This window comes from Rhinolophus sinicus, linkage group LG07 (genome assembly GCF_036562045.2).
Source record: "Rhinolophus sinicus isolate RSC01 linkage group LG07, ASM3656204v1, whole genome shotgun sequence".
Taxonomy (NCBI): domain Eukaryota; kingdom Metazoa; phylum Chordata; class Mammalia; order Chiroptera; family Rhinolophidae; genus Rhinolophus; species Rhinolophus sinicus.
In genome coordinates this window covers 5,624,187-5,630,186 of record NC_133757.1, presented here as the reverse complement: position 1 = coordinate 5,630,186, position 6,000 = coordinate 5,624,187, and positions in this window count along the sequence as shown.

Sequence of the window (6,000 nt, the reverse complement as noted above, 5' to 3'; positions counted from 1 at the left end):
CTGAATTCCATGCCCGTGACTCGTGGTGTTGGAGCCGGATTTGCGGCTGTGGGTCGGAGGGCTCTTTTCCTGCGCCCCAGAGCTCCCCAAACTCTCATCTCACTTCCCTAACGTCGGCAGCGCGTTCTCCAAGCGCCTGGGTGTGGGCTGAACTGAGCCTTTAGTCTCGATCTGTTTCAAAACCGTATTGAGATGTTACGAACTGGATTGAGACGTAGAGCAGGAAAGACATGGGGTGGGGTGTGAGGTGCGGTCTCCGCCATTCCTAGAGCCGAGTGGCTCGGTTTGGCCTTCAGCGTACCCGGAGTGCACCACACCCGATTGAGCCAAGGAAACAGGCTAGTGCCTGGGGGCCACAGCGAGGGCCCTCGAGCTGCTAAACCCCTTTCTGCATCCCAAAGAGCGCGGTTCCAGGCCTCTCAGTCTATTAATATTTTAAGAACTCGTGCTCCGGCCCGCAGCAGGGAGTAGGTGCTCGCTGCTCGTTTGCTAAAGTGCACTCAGATGTGGCCTGCGCCACCGGCTATGTGGGGGCCGTGACTCCTGATGGTTGTTTCATCCTCAAACAATAAGGTTTTAAAACTCGATTGAAGACCTCCCAGGTGTGATGCCAGCGCAGGACCCGGCATCTCCTACCCGCTAGCTCATGTAATGGGGTTACTAAGACGTCTAAGGCACATTTTCTACGAGGCCCTCATAGGCCCAGGTCAGGCCAACTACCTGCCTGTCCAGTTTGCCAGTTCAGCACTTCCAGTTCTCTCGAGCTTCTGGGTCTCCCTATCCCCACAAACATTTTCAGGGCTCCCCTCGCCCAAGCAGTTTTGCCTGAAGGTCATGGTGCTTAAGCTAGTTCTTGGCATAAAGTATAACCGTAATCATAAAGATGTTCTGCTTCGTTATTTCACAGATGGTCTTTGGTTCTGAGTGGCCCTCTACTCTCACCCAGAAACCACAAAAAGCTGATTTTTTCATATCACTTGTACATATTTAATGTCTACTATGGATTCGACCTAACTTAGAAAATATTCTGTTCTTTGTTTTAAGAATGTTTAAAAAAAGGCATCTTCAGAGCCAAAAATTAATTTCTCTCTCACACTTGACACGCTGTATTTTAAAACATTGAGCCCATTTGCCCCCAACGTGAATTATTTCAAACTTCAATTGTTTTTAAAAAAAAGATGTACCAAACAACAAAAAACAGCCCAGTTCAAAAGTGAACAAAGATTTAAGTAGACATTTCTCAAAGGAAGACTTACAAATGACCAACAAGCACAAGAAAAGATGCTCAGCATCACTAATCTTCAGGCAAATGTAAATCAAAACCACAAGGAGATACCACTTCATGTCCTTTGGAATGGCTATTAAAAAAAATAAGAAGTGTTGGTAAGGATGTGGAGAAATCAGAAAACTGTGAATTGCTGGTGGGAATGTAGTTGGTATAGCCACCGTGGAAAAGAGTTTGGTAGTACCTCAAAAAGTAACAAAGAATTTCTATATGATCCAGCAATTCCAATTCTAGGTATATATGCACAAGAATGGAAAGCAAGGTCTCAAATATTTGTATGTTCATAGCATTATTCACAATAGCCAAAAGGTGGAAATAATTCAAATGTCCATCAAAGGATGAATTCATAAGCAAATGTGGCAAAAACACAATGGAATATTATTTAGCCTTAAAGAGGAGGAAAATGCTGACACATGCTGCAACATGGATGAACCTTGAGGACATTACGTTAAGTGAAATAAACCAGACACAAAAGGACAAATACTGTTGGATTCCACTTACATGGCAAATTCAGAGACAGAAAGTAGAGTTGAGATTACCAAACACTGTGGGAAGGGGAGAAGGGGGTTAGTGTTTAAGGAGCACAGAGTTTCTGTTTGGAGTGATGAAAAAGAAATGGTTGGTAGTGATGAATTGCACAACATTGTGAATGCTTAATCCTACAGAACTTTATACTTAAAAATGAATAAAATGGTAAACTTTCTGTTATTTATATTTTATCATAGTAGTCTAAAATGTTGCAGAGTAGCTTTTATCTTACAAACTTCTTAGTGTGTATTTATTACTATATATAAAGGTAATTTTCAACAAGAAAAATATTAAAGAGAAAATATTGTTTTAAAATACATTTCAGTTAATTTACAGAATAAGTAAGTGCCTTTTACTAATTTTTATCTCTGTGTGTTAACTTTATAGACTATAGTACTGAAATGCTCATTTTCAGTACTCTCCACGATCTCCTCCCATCTAATCCTATTTAACTGGTGAGGTTCAGTTTCTGGTATCTCAACATGTATTAAAAAAGAAGAGTCATAAAAATAACAATAGCAATAGATGATTGCCCCAACTCATGAGATGCTGGTTCTGGGGTAAGCCCTTCACATGCATCTTTAATCCTCATAGCAGCCCCTGAAGAGAGAGATACTAGTATTATCCCCATTTTACAGATGAGGGAAACTGAGGTGACTTACTGTGATTTCCCCAAGGTCATACTGCTGGCGAGTGAGGAGCTCGGTTGGACCCCTTTCTGTCTGATTCTGACACACCCCACCCCAATCAAGAAGGGCCTCTGTTTATATATATGTCTTCATTATTAGTATGGATCCAGAAAAGGCAAAGTTAGTTACTTTTGAAACATTTTTTTAGCATCTTCTTATTTGAATGTTTTTTCTTTGTTTCATAATAAGACTTCAATCTAATCTTTAAAGGGAAGAAAGAAAGCCCAAGAATTAAACATATTTTCAGACACCAGTTAAACAATGAAAAGTCAAAGTTGGGTACGGCATGGTGGCGTTTAAGGCTCCCAAAGATCAATTTCAGAACAATAACAACAAAAAGCTGTGATAATGAAAAAGCAGAAAATAAACTATTGGTTACTGAGAATAAGGGTTCCACATATTACTTTCATACTGAGGAAGAAGAAGTAATTTAAAGAGTTCAAAAAGGTCGCATCTAACACTCCTTGTAAAAGATCCATAATCACTTTTTCCTGACGGTCTGAGTTAAATAGAAAAATCCAATCACCTGGAATGCTTCATTTGTTCAGGTCATCTCCTGACTCAAACTTCCCAGTGGGAGGAGTCTGAAAGGGACACACTGCCCTGGGATGTAGAGAAGAGCCTTTTTCTTTATTCTGAGGAACTCAACTCATTTGCCCAGAAGAGTCCATTCCCACTGGATGTTGCCATTGAAAGTAACTTTATGTTTTCTGATTTGACTCTGTTTCCTCTGGGTTAACCAGTGTCTGTGGGTTAAGGGGTCTCTTATGGCACATCAAGTTCAAAATCCTTATCAAAGTCATTTCTCTCCTTTGTCAAGGAGTCTCCTCTTTTCCAGGTACTAGAATTTGGGATTCAGATAGGGGGTGTTTTGTAGCCTCCAGGCTCTGGGGGAAGTGTCCTAGCTCTCCAGTTGAGGGGTCTGGTCCAGGGAGCCCCAGTACTTCAGTGTGGGGGCAGGTGTAACTATCAGCACAGAGAAGCCAGGGGCATTATTCCTGGGGGCCCAGCCATTCCTCTGCTGACCTGGCACAGCTGATCTTCCAAAGCCCCCACCCAAACCCTACCACAGGGCCATCTCCCCCATGTCTGGACAGTGTCTCTTAACTTTCAGGTGCTTTCTCTGTCCTCCAAAAAGCCATGGGTTCATCGAGGACACAACATGGAGAGCAGTCCTACCATAGGCCATCAGTCCAGTCACATTCTTTGGCCACCCTCCAACACACACACACACACACACACACACACACACACACACGGTGGGCTGGTGGGGTGGGGGCAGCAAGTGCTGGTCCAAATGCTCCCTCAACACATGGGAGTTTCTGTCATCTCTTCAGAAGAAAATACAGGGCATCTCTTGAAGAACTAATGGTTTGCTTTCAACGGATCGTTAAAACTGTGTAAACAATCTGATCCCTTGTTGCCTTGGCTCATAGGAAGCTCAAAGTCACACATAATGCTCAAGAATGCCAACCAGCCTATTGTCACATTCAAGGAAGCAATACCTTCCTCCATGAAAAGTGATTGTGAGAGGAGTGGTTTGTGTTGTTTGAAAAGGCATATTAAATCGTTTCATATAATTTTACATCTGGAAAACAAGACACCAACTGTTCTGATAATATAAATCATGGAAAATAAAGCTCAATAAAATCTTCTTGTTTGGTGATGACACACAGATGACACAAGGATCAGTTCTTGGACTTGAAAAAACTGGACTGAGAAACTGTTGGAAGGAGTTTCTGATTTCCATTTTCACTTTTTTTTTTTTTTTAATGAACTGTAGGGTTGTGTATATGTTTTTACTATAGCCACCTAAAATATTTTTTTGAAAGTTGGTCAAAATATTAATAAATACATAAAAACCCAACCACATCAACATTTCTGACTTAGAGCAGGGACTTTTTTGGGGGGACAAATGGTACAGAGGGGGCACGGATTGCCCTCAATGGCAGTTACCACATTTTGTAACCATAAAATTATGTGATGGTTTGATCTGTTTTGTAGGGCCTGGACAGTAAAAGGTGCTTGATTACGTATTTCTTGGATGGATGGATGGATGGATGGATGGATGGGTCAGTGAATATGATTAAAGAGATCCGAGCTGTTAAATTGTCATATTTGCAAACTGACAAAGAGAATAAAGTAATTTTAATTGAACATATTAGTATTAGGGAGGTAGGATTTAGGGTTATCTTTAAAGGTTTTTTAATCTTTATTTTGTTATATTATTTTTATGATTTATAAAAGTAAAGGAGCAAAGGGAAACGATGTATGCAACAAACAATTCAAAAAAATATGTATATAAAGCAAATGTGGCAAAATGTTAAAAACTGGTGAATTGGGGTGATAGATATAGGGAATCCTAACAACTTATCTGTAAATTTAAAAATTATTTCAAAATAAGATATTGTTAAAAAGCAGTGAGAAAAATGAAATCCATAGTTCCAGGCTGAAGTGCTGAGTTTGAAAGGCACTTACTTTCTCCCGTTTAGTAGCCTTTAAACAGGAAGGCATAATTCTTTTCCCCCGTGGTGCCTCTCTGGGAGCAGACTTGATGTCTCGGAACCGCAAGTGGGGGCCTGTCAAAGCCCCACGGGCCAGGCCCCCTGCTGGAGCACAGCGAGCCTTCCCTCTACCTGAGGTCCTCATTTCTCCGTTCCCTGTCTCTCTCCTGTTTCATTTCCAGGAACCAATGGCTGTAGGAAAAAAGATAGTGGCCCTAGATATTAGTGGGTCCTTTTATTGTAACTGTATTGTGCAATAAAATGGACTAGTTGTGCGCACTTGAGGATTTCAAGGGTCTGTGCAGCTAGAGTTGGACATCGCTGTATTTTCACTCATCTATCTCGGTCCTTCAGGGTTTCTCTCACTTCAGTACCACAATTATCCGAAGCTCCCAGTGGCTGTCATGAACAGAGGTGGGAATTTCATCACACAATTTTGTAGAATAGCTGTGCTCGTTGTGGCTATAACATAATCCCAATGAGATTCATAAGTCATTCGAATCGGCGAGGACATGTGGCCTTTACAGGTGCTGTGGCCCTTTTTGACTCTGTGTGGAAGCCTCAGTGCTCAAACCCTCTGTGGCGAGGGGTCCAGGTCCGAGGGGTGGAAGCTCTGTTTCAGAACTTCATTGGCACTTGTCTTTTAGGGAAACACAAACACACTCATCCTAAATCCTTTGAAAAACAGTGACTCCAGCCCTAGGAAAAACAAAATAAGCATGTGGATCCACAGAAACGAGTGAAGCTGTAGTGGAACATACGGAGGAAATAAACAAACATATTGAGCCACGACTCTTCAACAAACATGGAAGGAGCGCCTGCTCCATGCCGGGCCAGGCAGGACCCTCCGTACAGAGACCTGAGCTGGTTGCTCCCTCCAAGGAGGGAGGGTGGCAGGGAAATTGCATTGGCCCAAGTATTACCTCATTTAATCCTCACCGTAATTCAAGGGAGGGATTAAACCCCAGTGGTCTGTGAGGGTTGAAGCTCTGGG